Here is a 20,043-nt window from a genome sequence, read left to right as displayed (position 1 = left end):
TGTGCTGCTAAACTTAATTTATGTGATTCCTTTTGTGTTGACAGACCGAAATAAATTTGTTTCCTCCTGCAATCATCCTATTTATCATATATATTGTTCATCACACCGCAAGTGTCTTCTGTGAATATAAAAGAAAAAAAAAAATACAAACAAATTAAACAATTTCAACCATTCCCAAAAAATTATTCTGAACAAAATTCTCAAGCAGAGAACACATTGCAATCATAATTCATAAAGCAAATCAATCATGTAGAAAAGAATCTAAATTTATTTGGAAAACCATTTGAAGTACTTGAAGGGAAAAATTCTGAGACAATTACTTCGAAGAAATCCACGATGATAAAATATGTTACAATATCTTATCAATTGTTTATACCCAAAAGTTGAAATCTACACTAACAATGAACATGATATAATCAATCACCTCTCTACAAATTACAATACAATTAACTTTTAGCGTCGACTATTGTATACCAATAGCGTCAACTTAAGTGGACGCTAAAAACTGGAAAAAAAGAAAAAAAAAATCAAATAAAAGATCAATAGGGTTGACTCTGAAAGTCAACCCTAATACTTAAGTATTAGGGTCGACAAAGTCAACCCTAAAGAGTACGTAGAAAAATTAAAAATAAAATAAAAAAATAAGATTGATGACCAATAGCGTCGACTAAAAGTGGATGCTGAAGACCCATTATTAGGGTCGACTCCTAAAGAGTAAAGAGTAGGTAGAAAAATAAAATAAAATAAAATTGATGACCAATAGCATCCACTAAAAGTGGACGCTGAAGACCCATTATTAAGGTCGACTTTGAAAGTTGACCCTAATACTTAAGTATTAGGGTTGACAAAGTCGACCCTAAAGAGTACGTAGAAAAATAAAATAAAATAAAATTGATGCCCAATAGCATCCACTAAAAGTGGACGCTGAAGACCCATTATTAGGGTCGATTTTCAAAGTCAACCCTAAAGAGTACGTAGAAAAATTAAAAAATAAATAAATAAATAAAATTGATGCCCAATAGTGTATACTAAAAGTGGACGCTGAAGACCCATTATTAGGGTCGACTTTGAAAGTCGACCTTAAAGAGTACGTAGAAAAATTAAAAAAATAAAATTGATGTCTAATAGCGTCGACTAAAAATGGACACTGAAGATCCATTATTAGGGTCGACTTTGTCGATCCTAAAGAGTAGGTAGAAAAATAAATAAAAAATAAAAAAATAAAATTAATGCCCAATAGCGTCCACTAAAATTGTGTATATATCATTGCATTCTTTAAAATTTTCAAATAAAGTGACACAATATGCACCGTTAAATATAACAAAATAAAATTTTAACCGTAAAAGTAAGGCTCTCCCTTTCACTTATTCCATATGTACAGTTGTTTCAATATATATATTTATATGTTTAAAAAAAAAAAAAAGGAAAAATTCTTCTATTTCAATTCCATCCTCCTAAAGAAAGATTTTAATTTGTATATATTTGCCATTTGGTTAGGAGTTCCATTTGGAGGATAAAGTTTTCATTCGGACTAATTTGAAGACTTAATTCCCATTTTATAATTCATATTAAATTTTACAGATCTAATAGTGTATATATATTATATGATGAATATATTGATACCTTATGGAAAGATTTTACACTGTTAAATGTAACAAAATAAAATCTAAACCGTAAAATAATTCCTCTCAGTTTTAAGTGAAAATATATTGATACCTTGCAATTCAACAACCGGCCGTGTGCAAATACGGGGTCATTCCCATAAGAAAACACAAAAGCAAGTAAAAAGAAACAAAGCTAAAGACAAATAAAAAGATTAACTTAAAACATACTAAACAAAATAAAAAGGGTAAACTATGGGGTTCCTCCCATGACCGCTAAGTTTAACGTCTTCAGCCAAACGGTGGTCTTTGCTCACTGTTGTCCAGAAGATGATGCTCCTGCAGATGGTGGTGGCAACCGGCTGAGAATGGACTGCATCAATTCTTCTAAGGCGACTAGGCATTTGTCCATCAATTCTTTATTTTCCCGAGCCTCCTTTCTTTGGCCAGCCAACTCTCTCCGAAGGCCCGCTATTTCTTGACTAAGTGAGCGGTTTTGTGCTTCACAAAAAATTGTCGGGGCCTCCTCCTCAGATGCCTCTGGCCCAACTATAGGTTAATCTTCAGCCATCGGCTCGGCCTCACTCTCTTCCGCACCAGCTGCTGGTGCTGGAGGTACATGGGGCATGTGGGACAAGCTCTTGTTCCATTGGCGAATGCCAAATATGGGAGTAGCAGTGATTGGCTCATCAGCTACAGTACCCTTGATGCCTTTCTTCCGGAGGATGTAGGGGATTAAGTATGGGAAAGGCAACCCCCATGAATGTGTGGACTCCGCTCCTCCAACGTGCAACCCATTCCAAAATTTGTGAATTTGGTTCCAAATTATGTCGGGAATTGAGTACCAAGCATTTTTATGGAAGGTGTAGAGTGTTTGAAGAAATTGATCCTACCTCTGACTTTTGTGCCCTAGGGGAAAAGCATTACGGTGTAATACGGAGTCCACAAACCAAAGCTGTTGAGGTAGCTTGGATCGGCTGCTGGCATTACGATGGGCATCGGCATATTGCCCTTCTCACATGTCCTCAATGATTTCCGCCACGTAGAATCTGTCCGGCTGCTCAGCAAGTTGTGCGGCTTCTAGAGGGTGCTCATGATTGCATCGAAGGGCAGCAGTAATGTCAGCCCATGTTACTTCAATAGCTTCACCTTTCACTTTCGAAGAGAGGGCAGCCACCCTGTTGCAGTCATGAGATAGGTGGGTATAGAACTCGATCACCAATTTTTTGTAGGCAGTGGGAGTGACCGGCTTGAAAAGCTTGTTGAGCCCCCGTCGCTTGAACTCGGCGACCGCCCATTGAGTCACTTCAAGATTTTGAAGGTCTTCTCGAATGGCGAAGGTGGTCTCAAATAGCAGCTCCCGCTCCTCAAAAGTGGGCAGGGGAGAAATGGCTCAGGTATCGGACCCTCGGGAGGGTGAAGCTTGAGCTCTTGGCATGATGAGCTTGATTGAGGACTTTTGACGAACACCTTGTGTGCACTAGAGATAGCCAAAATTGCAAAACGACGCAACTCCGCTCAAAACTCCCTGCAAAAACACCAAAATCCAACCACAAGAAAGCAATGTGGGTGGATGAACACCCACAATTGCAGAAATATAAGACAAAAAAAAAAGTTGGAGAAGTGATCTGCGTTGGGGTGTTGATGGGAATGGGGAACGGGGTGTAAAGTAGAGGTGGTGAAAAGTACCTGGTATGGTTGCCGGAGAAGAGAACTGTGTGGTGGCTGTGTGGTAGAGGTGGTGAAAAACGGTGGAGGAGTGGAGGAGTGGTGAAAAATGGTGGAGGAGTCCCGGAGGTGGGTGCTAGCTTGGAGAAGAAAAATATGTTGGGTGTGGGGGTAAAGTGACCTAAAATAGGTCACGTGGTGTGTTGTCCGAGTGCGATCGATCGCATTCGGACAGCAGTGTGCGTGTTGTTTTTGTTACTGCGATCAATCGCACCCAAGATGCGATCAATCGCAGTAACAGAATGTTCAAAGGTATACATTCGATTACTGCGATCGATCGCACCCAAGATGCGATCGATCGCAGTAACATTATGTACAAAGGTATACATTCGATTACTGCAATCGATCGCATCCAAGATGTGATCGATCGCAGTAACAGAATGTTCAAAGGTATAAATGCGATTACTGCGATCGATCACACCCAAGATGCGATCGATTGCAGTAATAGAATGTTCAAAGGTGTAAAATTCGATTACTGCGATCGAGCGCACCCAAGGTGCGTTCGATCGCAATAACAGAATCTTCAAAGCCAAAATTCCATTACTGCGACTGATCACAACAAGTATGCGATCGATCGTACAAACATAATGTAATATATATATATATATATATTACATTATGTTTGTACGATATATATATATATATATATATATATATATTTTATATTTTTTTTATTGCATAATGTACAACAACTTTGATAGTGATACAATCAAATGATAGGATCAAGTGACAATCAAAATTGAAACAATTGAAATTAAAGGTTCGTTCAAACATCTGTTTGATCATAGTACATTTGTTCAATCGATCATGATAGGATCAAATGATCGATCAAACTTGAAACAATTGAAATTGAAGGTTTGATCGAATATCTAATCAATCATAATGAATTAGTTCGATTGATCGTGATAAGATCAAATGATTGAAACAATTGAAATTGAAGGTTTGATCAAATATCCGATCGATCATAATGAATTAGTTCGATTGACTGTGGTATGATCAAATGATTGAAACAATTGAAATTGAATGTTTGATCAGACATCCGATCGATCATAATGAATTAGTTCGATTGATCGTGATATGATTAAATGATCAATCAAACATCCGATCGATCCTAATGAATTAGTTCAATTGATCGCGATAGGATCAATCGTTCGATCAAACATCTGATTGATCATAATGAATTAGTTCGATTGATTGTGATAGAATCAAATGTCCGATCAATCCTACTGAATTAGTTCGATTGATCGTGATAGGATTAAATGTTCGATCAAACATCCGAGCGATCCTAATGAATTAGTTCGATTGACTATGGTATGATCAATTGATAGAGCAAACTAGATACAATTGAAGGTTCAATCGAACATTCAATTGAAGGTTCAATCGAACATTCAATTGAACTGTTAGCTTTTTATATTATCTTAGTGCCTTGGTTATATTGATCTTATATTATCTTTGGATTTTGTATTATTTTATAACTAATTATAAGATAAATATCAACTTAATGATCTTTATCATAAAAATTTATTAAACGGAAATTTTTAGTTAATATTATAATAATAAAAACATATTATAAGAGAAAAATTACAAATAAATAAATAAATAAAAATTAAAAAATTGGTATTATAATTTTTTTTTTTTTGGGAAAAATATAAAAAAGCCACCAAAAGTATCAGTCGTTTGCAATATAACCCCCCAATATTCAAAAGATACTAAAGTAGCCTCCCGAACAACTAAATTGTATAAAAATGCCACTTATTTTTGATATTCCTATAATACCCCTATTATTTTAACAAATAAATAATAAAATAATTGAAAAAAAAAGAAAATTAAAAAAAAAATTACAAATTGCTTCATGTTTTTTTTTTATATATATTTTTCTCATTTATTTTGGGGGTTTTTTTTTTTTATATTTTTCTCATTTATTTTTTATTTTTAAAAAATGCCCTAGATAGCCACTAATTGAGCTGCACAAAATAATTTGCCGCCATCTATTAAAAACTGGCAGGTGCTCAAATTTTCGGAGGTGCACAATCCCACGACCACAGCTGCAGCTGATCATCTCACTCTAACTCTCACTCTCTCTCTCTTGATCGTTCTCTCTCTCACTCAGTATCCCAGCGCAAGTTTCTCTCTCCGGCAGCTCTCTTTCTGGCGCACCTCTCTCTGGCAGCTCTCACTCCGGTGCACTTTACACTCTCCTGTAGCTTTCTCTCCGGCATACCTCTCTCCGGTATGAGTTTCTACTAAACCCTTGAAAACCTTAAATGAGTTTCTCCTCTCTTCTTCTTTTTCTATTTTGCATTTGCTGTTCATGGGTTGCATTTTTGCATCTAAAATGGTTGATTTTTGTGGTTTCTATACTGTTTCCTGTGATTTTGAGTATTGGGATATTTTCAAACATAGTAGGAGGCTAATATTTGATCATTTCAAGCTTCTGTTGGGTGTAAATTTATTCAATTTTGCTCTTCATTTTCTTGTCAATATTGTCTCTGGAGAAAATCCAATTGGGTGCCGGGTTTTCGAGTACTATTATGTTAACGTGCAATTCCATGAATCTAAATATTGGTAGTAGAGTTTCAATTAGACGAGGCATCTTAATTTATATGAAATTTCTTCCTATTTGAGTTTTTTTTTTTTCTTTTGCTTGGTCTTGAGACTGGTGTCAGTTTTGAGCTTTGGACAGGCCTTGAGTTGAGGTTTAACGAAAATGCCTAACTTAAATGTTTGCGTCTTAAAAGTATTTGTAATATCACATTTTAGGTGTGGATTATGCTTGTGGCATGTGCAGTCCTGAACCATGACAGTTTTGCATTTTAACTATATCTTGTAAAAGTTGAGTCTCTCTCTTCCTCTCTTTCTTGTAATTTTAGTTTTAAATTTAAGTAGCCTTACATTTTTTATGCTTAATTAGATGTTTTAAAATATATAACCTCAAATTATATGTAACTGTCTTTGCTGCGCTGCTGCCCTTCTTGGTGTATGGAATATTAAATCATAATCCAGGCTCTTGATTGGAATGTTAGCCTCTCCATAGAAAAACAAAAGGGGAAGCTCGTAAGATTTGCTATAGTCATGTTGAGGCCTTAGTCTTTGTGGCTATGGTTTTATTCTCTAGCAAATCATCAAAACTGAAAAAGAGAATAAAAACAGGTTATTGGCTGGGATAGCTTTTAAGCTTGTGTGTATCTTAAGATTTTGTAGATTTCATAACTCTACTCTTTTGAACTTTGAAGTTCAAGTTGGTTCTATTCTGAATTCTTTTTTAGTGCCTTTGCTACTTCTAGTTGGCTTTGAACTTTGATCTGTTTTGGCTACTTCTAATTGGCTTTGGTCAATGATCTGTGAAAAAACTTATTCCAGGGCTATAGTTAAGTTTTTTTTACGGTCCTAGAAAAATGGTTGTGGTTCTCTCAGGCAGATTATCAGGAATTCACTGCGACTAATTTTGCCAGAGTGCCTAGCATCTTCTTGCTTATTGCTCTATTTTTCTTTCCTTCATTATTATTCTTTCTGTATCTTATTCTTCATTTTTCTGCTCTTCTTCAACATGTGTTTCTGGTAAATCCCTCAGAAAGATAGATAAAAGAGCTTCAAAACCCTAATTTTTAGTCCCAATTCCATTAACTAACAATCTCCCCTCACCAGTAAACCTTTATTTTTTTTTTTTTTTTTATAAGCAAAACCTATATGTTAGTATGCTATACTTTGGAACGTTTAGAGCTGTCCTGCATCATTGAGCCATCACACAAAAGGATGAATCTGATGAGGTGGTCTTGATAGAATTGTAAGCTTAGCATTTTGTCAAATATAGATTTGGGATTGGGACATACAATGTTGGTTTAGTAGGTGTTACTCTATACTGGTTAAGCATACTCGCTTTATGAACCCTTAAATTGAAATTTGTTTTATTTGTTTTGGGAAAACAAGATTTGGCTCAGGATTGCCCATTTTTAATTCCAGCATTTCTCTGAATTTGAAAGTTATCACTTGGTAGGTTTCCATACCAAGGCTCAATCCAATTAAGTCCGTAGTGTCTACCAATTTCGCCATACCCCCATTTTTTGTTTTGTTGTTTTAAAATTAGGATCTCATTATGATTATGATGCCCCTCCTCCCCTTTTTCTTTTTCCTTTTTTTCCTTTCATTTATATTCTGTTATTGTTTTTTCGGAACCATTGAAGCTGATGAATGTTCGTGAATCCCCTGGTAGTGCGATCGATCGCACGGATTATCAAGGCAAATGTTTCAGGTACTGCGATTGATCACAATACATACTGAAGTTAAGCCCCTGATAGTGCGATCGATCACATTCACTACAAGTAAAAATCTTTCTGGTGTTGCGATCGATCGCACTACGTACTGAAGCCCCTGATAGTGCGATCGATCGCACTCAATACAAGTAAAATCTTTCTGGTGGTGCGATCGATCGCACTACGTACTGAAGCCCCTGATGGTATGATCGATCGTACTCACTATAAGTAAAATCTTTCTAGTGGTGCGATCAATCGCACACGTGATCGTCTGAAGACTTGTATTCCTACTGCATCTCTCCCTTCTTCTCTTGTGGTTGCATTAAACCTCTCTTCTTCTCTTGTGGTTGTATTAAACCTTGCTTCTTCTCTTACTATTACTTTTTTATTAGTATTAAGTCTTATTCTTATATTAGGATTATGTTATTAATTTTCTAGTTCACATCAACTTATGTTATCAATTAAAGTTGGTATGGTATATGATTGTATTGTCTTTTCCATTTAAGTTCAATAAGAAAGCAGCACAGTAAACTTGAAGCAAGACAACATTCTAAAATAAATATCAAAGCTAACAACAATGGTAAAAAATGTAAAATTGTCATTGAGCTAAACAAGTAAATAAATTACAAATAGAAATTTGTTCTTAACTACTAACCCACTTCTAGAATATTTTGTTAGGTAACATGGCATTGAGCTAGCATCAATATTTGAGAACAGACCTTCCATTTAATTCTATTAATTCTTAAGAATTTGATCTTCTAATTCCATTGTGTGCGTACATGTACGTAACGAATAACCTCTAATAGGGACATCAATATGGATAGGAGTGGGATGCGGGAAAGTACTCGATGTTCAGAGCGATTTCAAAAAGGTGTGGAAGAATTCATGGGAATGACAATTAAATCAATTGATTCACGTGATATGACAAAGTGTCCATGTCGTGATTGTGCAAATCGATATTATTCTCATATTAGCAAGGTGAAGGGTCACTTGTATATGAATGGATTTACTCCGACATACACTCAATGGATATTTCACGGGGAAGAAGATCATTTTAGGGTAAACACTTCTACAAACATTCACACACATACAAGTGAAATGATGGAGGAGGTTGATGCAGTTAAAGAATTGTTAGACGATGTATGTATGAGGACATTTGTTGATGCTAACATCGGAGAATCCTCTACTTCATAGGGCCCCACAACTGATGATCACGAACAAACAAGCTCCTTCTACTGATTTTGGGAAGATGATTTACGAGAAATTTATCCAAGCTACAAGAAATTTACACAAATTGCTTTTGTACTGAAGATGCTTCATATAAAGGTGTTCTGCAACATGAGTAACAAGGCGTTTGATATGATGATTGACTTGATAAAGATAGTCCTCCCAGATAGAGCGACATTGCCACGATCGTATAGAGAAGCAATACAGTTTAGGCGACACGTGAGATTTGGTTACGATAAGATACACGCATGTAAGAATGGTTGTGTGCTTTTTTGGAAAGAACATACAGACAAAGTGGTATGCCCAAAGTGTAACAATTCAAGATCAATTGATGGCAAAGGCAGAAAAGTAATATTCCTTAAAAGGTCTTACGGTATTTCCCAATAAAATCAATATTACAACGGTTGTTTATGACAAAAGAAATGGCCAAGGAAATGTGGTGGCACAAAGAAGGTCGAGAAGATGATGGCAATACTCTCAGACACCCCGTAGATTCTATTGTATGGAAAGAGTTTGATAAAAGACATGAGTGGTTGGCAAGTGATTCCCGCAATGTGCGGCTTGGTTTAGCAAGTGATGGTTTCAACCCATATGGTAATATGAGTACAACATATAGCATATGGGCAGTAATGTTAACAGTATACAATCGCCCTCCGTGGATGTGTACGAAGAGTCCAAATTTGATGTTGTCTCTTATTATCCCTGGGCCTTCAGATCCCAGAAAAAATATTGATGTATATTTGCGACCATTGGTTGATGACTTGAAAGATTTATGGAATGAAGGCATACGCGTGTACGGTGCATCAAAGAAAGAGACATTTCAATTGCATGCGACATTACTATGGACTATAAATGATTTTCCCGCATACGAAAAATTATCTGAGTGGTCTACAAATTGAAATATTGCATGTCCAGTATGTAATAAGGATTCATTGTTCAGGTATTTGAAGTATGGGCATAAGGTGTGCTTCATGTGTCATTGTCGGTAGCTTCCTCAAGAGCATCCATGGTGCAAAAGAGGAGATTTGTTCAATAGTACAGTGGAGCATAGATTGGAACCTGAAGAATTGTCTGCAAGTCAATTGTTGAAACAGCTAAGGGATGCTGAGGGTTTACAGTTTGGAAAAATAAGCGGGAGAAAGAGAAAGTACACAAATGTTGTGTTGAATTGGAAGAAGAGAAGTATTTTCTTTGAGTTGCCTTACTGGTCAAGCTTGAAACTACGTCACAATTTAGATGTAATGCATATTGAGAAGAACATATGTGAAAGTATCTTAGGTACGTTGATGAATATTGATGGGAAGACCAAGGACACAATCAAGGCATGAAGAAATTTACTGCTGATGGGTATACGTAAAGAATTGCATGTACAGCCAAATAGTGAAACTTATAGGATGCTACTTGCGAAATACACCTTGACAAGAGATGAGAAGAAGAGTTTATGTGAGTGATTGAAAGGTGTTAAATTTTCTGATGGGTATGCATCTAACATTGGTCGATGTGTGAACAAGCTTCCTGGTAAAATTTCGGGTATGAAAAGCCACGATTGTCATGTCTTCTTACAGCACTTGCTTCCTATTGCAATTCGAAATTTCTCTACGTCGAAAATACGAACAACATTGATCGAGTTGAGTACCTTTCTTACGCAGTTATGTGCATGGACGTTGAAAGTTGATATCCTGAAACAAATGAAAGTCAACATTGTAATAATTTTATGCAAAATAGAAAAAATATTTCCGCCAGTTTTTTTTGATGTTATGATCCATCTAGTACTTCATTTACCTTGGGAGGCCGAGCTTGCTGGTTCTGTACAAAACCGTTGGATGTATCCGTTCGAAAGGGAACTTGGAAGATATAAGAAGTGGACGCATAACAAAGCGCGTCCAGAGGGGTCTATTGACGAGTGTTACCTAGCTGAGGAGAGCTTAACCTTCTGTTCCAGGTATCTTCGGGGGATTGAGACAAGATGGAACCGTGAACGGAGAAATATTGACGTTGATATTGTAGAAATGAGTCAGCGCTTGGATGTGTTCTCCCAACGAGTTCGGCCGTTAAGAACAGCTAAATTAGTAACACTGGATGCTAATGATTTTGGTAGGGCACGATGGTATGTGCTTACCAACTGTAACGAAACGGCCTCATATTTGGAGTAAGTTTAGTAATGGTCTTTATGTTTTACCTGTTATGACATGTTATAATTTTAGCGTTGATGATCATTTACCAATATGTTTATTTTTCATGAAGTGAACATTATAATATGATCAAAAGAGAAGGCGACCGTGACATTGATAAAAAGCATGAGGCTAACTTTGAAAGTTGGTTCCATAAACGCTTATAAAATAGTGGGCGTATTGCAGACAATGGCTCAAAACAATTATACGATCTTGCAAGCGGGCTTGATCGTCATGTTAGATCGTATAGAGGTTGCATCATGAATGGTGTTAGGTACCACACGAAAGAATGTGCAAAAACTCGTACTATCCAGAACAGTGGTGTTTCTGTTTAGGTGAGGACGAAACCTCAATAACAGAGTATTATGGTGAGTTAAAAAATATTGTAGAGTTACGTTACCCTGGCCAAAATCTCGTGTACTTGTTTGAGTGCAATTGATGGGATACTGGGAGTGCAACAGGAGTATGAATGGACCAAGGCTTCACGATTGTGAATACTTCTCGTAAATGGTGTGAATCCAACCTGTTCATCTTAGCATGTCAAGCTTCACAAGTGTTTTACTTGGATGATCTCAAATTGGGTGGTAATTGAAAAGTGGTGCAGAAGTGGATCAATAGAGACATCTATGATATTCCAACAGTACAAAAGGGAGATAATACAGAAGATGACCAAAGACTCAGTGATGACGTATACCAGGAAGGTGAATGTGTTGGAGGTAATATGGTCTTTGTTGATGAAGCAAATGTTGAAGCCTCCACTCAATTACGTAGAGATGATGCGACAATAGCAATTGATGAATTATATATTCAACTTGATACAAGCATGTTTGCCAACGATAACTTGCCGGATGAGGACCATGATACAAACTTTGACGAGGAAGAGGAGTTATGTAGCGACAACGATATAGACTCTGAACACGAACAATCATCTTCAAGTAACAGTGATACAGATTTTGATTATGAATCTGATGATGAAATGTGTTGAACATAAGCTCACATTTGGTGTAAGTACAAAGTGTATTTGATGCTCTCTCTCTCTTTCTCTCTCTCTCTCTCTATATATATATATATATTGTGGTGTTTTTTTTTTTTTACTAGCATGATTATTGTATGTTTGTCAAAAATATTGAACATGCTATATGGTTATAATTTGACTAATATAATTTTTTGGTTTTTAAGTTATTAGCAGATTAATCATAACAATGACAACAACATGATGCAAACGTGTTTCAGCAGCACGAGGCTAAGGCCAAGGTCAAGGTCGGGGCCTTATTGACGAGCTTGAGAGTCCGACTCCCAATTCTGGGTTTGGTGATACAGATATGCAAATGGCGCCCTCGCCCCCTCCTCCTCGAGTCAGTGGATAGGCATCCTTCGCACGAGTCTAATAATCCTATTCACTCAGTGGCAGGATTGGATTCACAGGGAGCCGCCCCTACTGCATCTTGTAAGTTCATAAATTATATGTTTATGAAATGTTATTTTTGTATTATTTTGGTTTGTTATAGACATTTGACAATATACTTTTCCAAATATAACTTACTATGTTACCATGTTTTGCGTAACAGCCACCACGTCTATCAAAAGTGTAAGGGGTAAGGCCAAGTGTAAGAAGTTGAGTGACCATGTACTTAAGAATGGTCCCTTAGTGCTAAACATCCCAAATAGACACCGGGCACCTGTAGGCGATAATGCATCATGGTTTGCAAGCAAGATTGGGGAGATTATTCGTAACATGTGTGAACTCCATCACGGTGAATGGAAAAAGGTCCCAGCTGAAGAAAAGAGCAAGTTATTATTTCATGTTCAGGTATGAATATCAATGTAATGTTTAAGAATATGTTTCGTATGAAAAAATAATGTGACACATTTTTTACCATTGTTTTCTTATTTATTATGTATCAGTCAAACTTCGCACTGAATATGGGCCGATACGAGCACATCAAAGCTGTTGAAAATAAATTGGGTCGTGCATATGCTAGGCTTCGTTCGAACTTGTATAGGGACCACTACAAGAAATATTTTGAAGTCATTGATAAAGACGATGATGAGGGGATTACCAAGGCTAAGACTATTGGGAGGGAAAACGTGCCAGCAGGGTATGGTCCTAAACAATGGAACCTAATATGTGACTCATTTGATGACGATAAATGGAAGGTAAATATATATTATTATATTGATTAGAAAATTCAGATTGATATAATTTGCATGCACTTGAAGACATTTTATGAATAATTGTGTTTTTTTTTCCTTCTCCAAATTTCATAGAAAAAGTCTGAACGAAATATAAAAAACAGAAGCAAATTGGAAACAAAGCACACAGCTGGGACTTGTTCATTTGTCAACATTATTTACAAAAGGTAAGTATCTTGTAGCATAATTTAATGAAAGTAACATTATTTAGTGTAAACTTTGATTATATGTATTATGTGTAGGAACAAGAAACAAAAGTGAAGCCTAATCTTGTTGAACAATATGAGGCTACCCATACAAGAAAAAATGATAAAGAGTTTGTGAACGACAAATGCAAAAGTCTATATGCAAGTAAATGTTTACGCTCCGATCATTAAGTTGATTAGTGAAAAACATGAATAGTAAACTTGCATGAAGTATATATTAAACTAAGGCCAACTATGACTTGTGTAGCTTCAGATGCAAGAATTAACAACCAGTGAAGCCTTAGAGGAAGGCAATGTAGAGGGAACAAGTGTGGAAGACCGAATGCAAGAAATAGTCACACAAGTGCTAGGGGGCTGACAATCTGGGCACATTAGAGGAATGAGATGCGGTCTTATTCCTACCCCTTTAAGTACTTCATCTCAAGCGTTCGCCCACTTTGACAACCATGACGAGTGTAGGAAAAGACAAGAAGATACTCAAAGCGAGCTTCAACAGACTAGAATCGAACTTCATCAGTACAGGGAGAATTTGCAAGCCAACGTTGAGGAAACGAACAAATTGAAAGCCACTGTTGAGTTCTTAATGTCACGTATTGGAGGGTTAGTGAAACTCTACTTATGCATTAATTTTACAAAAACACACATACTAAGTAATTGTTAAAAAGCTTATTGATCATTATATGAAATTTTATTCTTCTTAGGTTTGGAGGGAGCTTGATTGGAGGTGCATCAAGTGAAGCCAACAATTGAGGGAGCTTTGGAATAACCATTTATTTAGGATGTACTTTTTTATACCATCTATTTGGGATATATTTTTTGATACTATGTATTTGGATAGTTGTTGGTACTTTCTATTTGCTATTGTGTATTTGAGTATTTGTTGATCATGATCTGTGTGGTAATGTATATTTGTTGGCACTTTTTATTTGGTTTATATTATGTTAAGATATTAGCAAAATTTTTGGTTCAAGAACTTTTGAGTTAGTAAATCTCTCTTGACATGTTTATCAAGGTTAAAGAACTTTGAGTAAACAATGCAAGGGAGTAATAATATCTTTCTAAATTTTATTTTTAAGTATATGCAGGATGACACGAGTACAAGAAAGTTAAACCACCCAAGCAGGTTCTCACTTTAATATGTTTCATGAAGAAACACATTTTTAGTATCTCTTTCTCTATCATGTTGGGTTTCATTCTCATTGTCTTTGATATTATATATTGGTTCATTGTGGTAGATTACTCAAATTGCTTATAAGGATGAATTGGCAAGGAAGAGGATGCAGATAAGTACTTTATTTTGGGTTCTGAAATTTTGCTGGCCATGGCTTGTAAAACAAATATTTAATTGTTTTCTCCCTTGGCAGGTTTGGTTCATTGGGCAGTTCTCACATATTTTTGATGATTTTGATGAGGTTAGTCATTTTGAGTTACGTTTCTTGTGGGCATTTAGATTAGTTTGAAGATTGTTGTCTAATGTGGTGAAGTAGTGTTAATGCACAGTAGTCTTCTCCAAAAGGTGTTAAACTTTTAAACTTTGCCAATATTGTGGTTTTCGGCTTGTGTTTCCAAAGATAGGTATCGTTTTGTAGTTTTAAGCCATTATTCATGATATGTTTGGCCTTTATATTATATCATTTTCATAATTATAGGATAAAGAGGTATAAGATCATATAAAATTCAAAAATCACCATTTTTTCCCTTTACATTCTCAACAAAATAATGGAGAATCTGAATTTTCGCTTTTTTCTTTTTTCTCTTTCTATCTTCTCTTGGTCTCTTTTTCGACCCCATAGATACTACTATTTTGTGCTCTTTCTTCGACTAGGAGTTGTGATTTGTTGTGTGGCAAAACAAACTATGTTATGTTATGTTTGTCCTCAAAATCTGATTTCGTCGAACATGTAGATGTAGCTATCCACCCTCAATTATAGGGTCATTTGCATTCTGTGCGTAAATAAAATAATTTTGCTATCAACACTTAACTCTAGATTAATATGCAACGTCCACTACACCATCCAAATTAAGGTTAAAATTAATGTAATAGTGGGCAGATGAATGGTGGGCTGCACTAAGCTGTCAAAATTAATAGATTAGTGTCTTTTAATATGTAATGTCCTCCCTACATCATCCTCCAACTAATATGTTAGTTTTGACACTCATTTGGAGAAGGTAAATTGGATATTGAATGACGCCATAGTTTAGGGTTGATAGCTGAACTTAACCATTTCATTTAATTTCAAGAAATTTGATTGGTTATGCTTGTTATTTTCATTTCAGGTTCCTAGCACAGAGATTGACAAAACCCCTCCCAAGTTCTTCACACATTGGGATCTAGACTCTAAAATGTTTACGGTTAGTTTGTTTAATATTTGCTCAACTGCTTCCAATGTTTTTAGATGTGATTTGGCACAAAGATTGACAGTTTGATTGAACAGTCTACCTGGTCTGAGTTGTTTATAAGTCACTAGACTAAAAACCTTCTGTAACCTAGACATGTCATTTGATTGCCAGTGGGTCAGGTCTTGGTCTTAATTCTCATTGTAGCTCTCTCTCTCTCAATTTATTTTGGCACCTATTGATGCAACCAAGTAGACCAACTTACCTGCTGGCTGAATTGGGCTGGACAATCTTTTCTTTCTCTTTCATAGGCCACTTGCTAGTCAGGTTAAAATACACTGAATTTTCTTTTTTCAAGTTTTTTTGTTGGTCTGTTCCTGCTAATGGTAACTTATCTGACCCTTTTTTTTGTGTTTGTCAATGTGAAGTTGCAATTATATTTTAAAATCAAGCCACCAGATGCAAACAAACCTTAACCTGCCCCTGCAGCCAATGGCACAGCGGCCTCTGGTGTCCCACCAAGGCCTTTGCCACCACCACCCCAAGGTCCATCCCCACCACTTCCTCGAACGCAAGGAAGGCCACCTGGTGCACCTCTTGGAAATCCTCCTAGAGCCCCTCCTCCAATGCCTGCTTCATTCCCACCATCACCTCCTACAGCAAATGGCCCTAGGCCCATGCCTCTTGGTGGGACTCCACCTGTCCCTCCCCCACCTTCTGTTGGTAGCGGCACGATGGCGAATTTCACTCCTGGTACTAGGCCTCCAATGCCTCCCTCACATGGTTTTCAAGCCCAACAAATGCAAGGCCAGGGTGTTCGTCCACCGCCATCACCTCCTAGCATGGGGCAACATGTCCTCAGGCAACCCTCATCTCAGTAAGCAATTCTCTATGTAGTAGTTGCACCAGAATTGTGTTCGACTACTCTGCTTCGATATGTAGCTACGTCCAAGCTGGTACTTTGAAATGTTTATTTTGCTATATGTCTTTAAAGCTTTGAGTATCTTTGAGACTGCAGATATAATATGATTGCCCTCACATGTTTGCTATTTGTTCTATCTCTCTCTCCCTCTCTCATAAAGGAAGCTAACGTTTATTGTAACTGGCTTAGGACTCACTAGCTCATAGCTAAATAAGTACCAAGTAAGCACCTATGAGTAAGTGCTTCAATATTGCTAAGGGACACCAAACTTATGCTAATGAATGGGTGGCTAGAGTTCTTTTTATTCTTGATTCATCCGAAGAAACTCTTTATATCACTGCAGGTAATGGAAGATAAATCTTACTATTTCAGACAACCAACCTTAACAATTTGTCAATCAATTCAAAGAGTTCAATAAAAGAGGAGGCTTTCATGTGAACAAGCATGTCAGAAGGAAAAAAAAAAAGAAAGAAAGAAAGCTTTAAATGGACTATATGTACATTGATGTTTTGAATTTTTTTAGCCACATTTATCTTTAGTTTCACTTAAAACAGAGTACAATATTTTTATTCTTGTCATGATTAATAGATAAATTGTTCAGGACACGTTCAATAAATAACTGGATCCAGTTATAAGAGGCAGCCTGCTTTTGACATACACAATTGGCTATGTTGTTCCTCTCCTTTTGCTCATAATTAACATGTATTGGTGGGACTGTTACTGATATATGTTAGAAATACTGTGGTTAGGAGTTAGCCGATATATGTTATTGATACCAGTGTTCCCTGGGTCTATGATCGATCGCACTTGGAGTGCGATCGATCGCAAAATATTGAAAACCTACTGGTACTACGATCGATCGCACTCCAAGTGAGATCGATCGCAAAATGTCAAAAACCTACTGGTACTGCGATTGATCGCACACGATTGTGCTATCGATAGCAGATTTTTTTTAAAAAAAAAAAAATTTAGGACCATTAGGGTCCACTTTGTGGACGCTAATGGTTAATTATCAGCGTCCACTTTGAGTGGACGTTAATGGTTGACTATTAGCGTCGACTATGGCTTCCGTTTACATCACCTTTAGGGTCAAAACATTGCGACTTTTAGGATCGATAAAGTGGACGCTAATGGTTAATTATCAGTGTCCACTTTGGTTTGGACGCTGATAGTTAATTTTTTTTTAATTTTTTTTTAGGACCAATAGGGTCCACTTTATGGACGCTAATGGTTAACTATTAGCGTCTACTTTGAGTGGACACTAATAGTTGACTATCAGCGTCGACTATGGGTTCCGTTTACATCACCTTTAGGGTCAAAACATTGCTACTTTTAGGGTCGATAAAGTGGACGCTAAAAGTGATCATTAGAGTTGACTTTAAGTGAATGCTGATAATCACTCATTTGATCATTAGGGTCGGACTATTAGCGACGACACCTTTAGGGTCCAAAAGTCGACGCTGTTGTCAACAGCGTCCACTTTTGGACTTTTAGGGTCGACTCGAAGTCGCTCCTAAAGACCTAAATTCTTGTAGTGAATGTTGATGTGTCACTATGAAATCATCACATCAACATTATAGAATAATTATGAAATAAAAATATAATTTCAAACATTACTTTTATAATCATTCATAGCTTCATTTCCATGATTTTCATTTACTTCTTTTTTAAAAAAAAAATAAATTTGTGCAATAATTGGGCTCTATAAATGTGTTGTTGTTTTTGGTACATGTGATTTAAGAACTTATTTTTTAAATTATTTGGCTGAAAATGTTTGAGAATTATTAAGGATCACAGATAATATATATAAGACTGCCAATGTACACGTTTCATTTAAAAATTCATGATAAATACCAATAAATACACAAATAGTAAAAACAAACGGTGTCACCTTATTATCATCTAAGTGAAGCATATAGCATATACATTAGCTTTCAAAATGTTTGTTCATGCGACACTATCATAACTGCCTCATCTTCCTAATAAAACTGATCCACCTTAATTTGTGATCATCAGGCATACTATTGTGGAGGAACTTGCAGGCTTAGTGGCGACTGTACATACATGCTCTCGAAACAAGGCGGACCTAAATGAATCTTTAAGTGAGTGGAGAAAGAAGGGCTTCCAAGTCATGGGTTCAGTGTGCGATGCATCTTCTCCAGCTGAACAAGAGAAGCTAATAACCACCATCTCCTCCATCTTTAATGGAAAACTCAACATCCTTGTAAGTCCCCCACCTCTTCCATTATGTATAAGGTAACATTTTGAAGAGTTTTTCTTATTTCTTATTGTTCTGAATATTTGGCTCTAGATTAACAATGTTGGGACAAACATACTAAAACCGACCACATAGTACATAGCTGAAGATTTCTCGTTTATCATGGCCCCGAATTTTGAATCTGCTTAACATTGGAGCCAACATTCACATCCTTTTCTAAAAGCTTCATCAGCAGGAAGCATTCTATTTGTGTCTTCAGTCTGTGGTGTTGTATCAGTGACCTACGGATCCATATATGCAGCAACTAAAGGTAATTCTAGATGTATTATTATTGTTATCATTAATTGTTATTGTTATTATTATTGCTAATATGAAGGTTGTGTAAGTGTGAATTTTTCATGTATATATACGTGGGGACAATGAATCAGCTAACAAGAAGTTTGGCATGCGAGTGGGCAAAAGATAATATAAGGACTAATTCTGTTGCACCATGGTTTATCTGGACCCCCCTTACTAAACCCCTAACGAACCATTTCACATCCTTTTGCTTTAAATTAATTGATAATGATTAATGACATCCTTAAAAATTAATTATCTATGCTGATTGTTTTATTTAAATAATATTGCAGTATCTTGCTAATGAAAACTTCTTGAAGGATGTTATCTCTCCAACGCAGGCCTAGGGGCGACCGTCCATACAAGCAGTCGAAATGAGGCCCAACTCAACGAATGCTTACATGAATGGAAGACAAAGGGATTTCAAGTCACTGGTTCTGTGTACGATGCAGTGTTTCGAGCCCAACGAGAGGAACTAATTAGCACCGTCTCCTCACTATTTAATGGCAAACTCAACATCCTGGTAAGTTGTAAGACCTCTATTTTGTTATCATTGTCGCATTTTGCATGACATTTTACAGCATACTCAAAATGTGCTCAACTGTAAAGGATCATCCTATCTTTCGGCACCGAACAAGCTTTCATTTATTAATTACTACGCCTTAATAGGGTTGTTATACTCTAATGTCTGTTTCTAGATAAACAATGTGGGAAGCAACATACATAAAATGACCGCAGAGTACACAGCTGAAGATTTCTCATTCTTTATGTCTACCAATCTTGAATCTGCTTATCACATGTCTCAACTTGCTTATCCTCTTCTAAGAGCTTCGAGAGCAGGAAGCATTGTTTTC

The 20,043-nt window shown here is 36.5% G+C and overlaps 2 pseudogenes; both read left to right on the top strand.

The window, feature by feature from the left end:
• LOC148584198 (uncharacterized) overlaps positions 1 to 16,605 on the top strand; it is a 17,148-nt pseudogene extending 543 nt beyond the window's left edge.
• A 1,738-nt stretch (positions 16,606 to 18,343) lies between these two features.
• Positions 18,344 to 19,425, top strand: LOC148584197 (senescence-associated protein 13-like; annotated as a pseudogene).
• Positions 19,426 to 20,043: the final 618 nt, after the last annotated feature.

This window comes from Corylus avellana, chromosome 8, assembly GCF_965113065.1.
Source record: "Corylus avellana chromosome 8, dhCorAvel1.hap1.2, whole genome shotgun sequence".
Lineage (NCBI taxonomy): Eukaryota > Viridiplantae > Streptophyta > Magnoliopsida > Fagales > Betulaceae > Corylus > Corylus avellana.
Note: the sequence above shows the minus strand (reverse complement) of the source record. Positions and strands in the feature narration are given on the sequence as shown.